Source organism: Austrofundulus limnaeus, unplaced genomic scaffold (assembly GCF_001266775.1).
Source record: "Austrofundulus limnaeus strain Quisiro unplaced genomic scaffold, Austrofundulus_limnaeus-1.0 Scaffold424, whole genome shotgun sequence".
Lineage (NCBI taxonomy): Eukaryota > Metazoa > Chordata > Actinopteri > Cyprinodontiformes > Rivulidae > Austrofundulus > Austrofundulus limnaeus.
The window spans coordinates 141,051-142,268 of NW_013952826.1; the positions used below are offsets into that span (position 1 = coordinate 141,051).

The window sequence follows — 1,218 nt, forward strand, 5'->3', positions numbered from 1 at the left end:
GTATGTATGTATGTACATATATACACACCAAACGAAAGGTACGGTGATTGGCTACACAGCTGTGGTGTCGGGACAAAGCTCGGAGCTTTTTGGCCGATTTTACTGTCAGTCAAAGCCAGGATGACGAAAACCAGAAGTTGGTCACTTCTGATATTTTATTGGCCCTGGACCGTCGAAACTTGAACCTAGTTGGTCAAATGAGGTGTCAATCGACAGAGGAGGGCCTAGATGGCAATTTTGATGCATTGAACATGGACACAGGTTGAAGAGAAACACAGAACGGCCTTTCAAAATAAAACGAAACTAAAACGGCACGCGGGCRTTCCACTGAATGTTAAAAGCAAGCAGGAGTTATTCATCATTAGATATGGTGAGAGAAGAACATTTATTAGTTGTTTTAATGTGTTTGGGGTCATTAACGTGCTTTATACATTCAGGATTCTGCTGGGCTTTAAAAACATCACATTTTATAATAAATATATTTAATTTATCCCACTGACTGACACTAATTTAATGAGTTGATCTGGGTTTTAAGTTTTGTTTTAAACAAAAACTATAAATCCAGGAGGTTTAGCCTCCTGATGGTAATGTGGGATATTTTTACTACAAGCTCCAGACAGACAGACAGTGATACTTTGAGATGCCATTAAGAGATTAAAGGAGCAGAGGGGGGGGGGTGAAACAGGAGAGGACGAGTCTGTCCCCCTGACAAGCTAACAAGGACAGATTACAGGAGCTGAAGACTCAGAAATAAACAGTTGAGATGAGAAATCAAGTGATGACAAGTGGGAGGTCGACCCACCTGGAGTCAGACAAAAACCTGAAACAGCTGGGTTTTTGTTGCTTTGTTTCAGGAAACAACAAGAGACGAGGTGTCCACCACCAGTTATTAAAAATAAATAAATAAGTAAAAAATAACTTTTCAGGGATAAGATTTTAGTTTTGAGTAAATCTAGTTCAAAGGTTCTGCTGACAAGTTCAAAAACATCAACTCCTAGAGCTGTTGAAGTCACACACACACACACACACACACACGAGCCAAAGCTCATGTTGTCAGAAAACAAAGCCCAATTACTCCTGTCCTCTCTCTCACCCTGCAGGATAAAAGGAGCTGAGCTGTCCTCTGTCTCCTTCAGGACACTTTGACTCTAGAATAGAATAGAATAGAATAGAATAGAATAGAATAGAATAGAATAGAATAGAATAGAATAGAATAGA

At 39.7% G+C, this 1,218-nt stretch overlaps 1 protein-coding gene across 1 annotated transcript in view; it reads right to left on the reverse strand.

Moving 5' to 3' along the window:
• Positions 1-1,218, reverse strand: part of LOC106529122 (microtubule-actin cross-linking factor 1) — a gene marked incomplete at its 3' end in the record, with an annotated part of 60,084 nt that overhangs the window by 12,002 nt on the left and 46,864 nt on the right.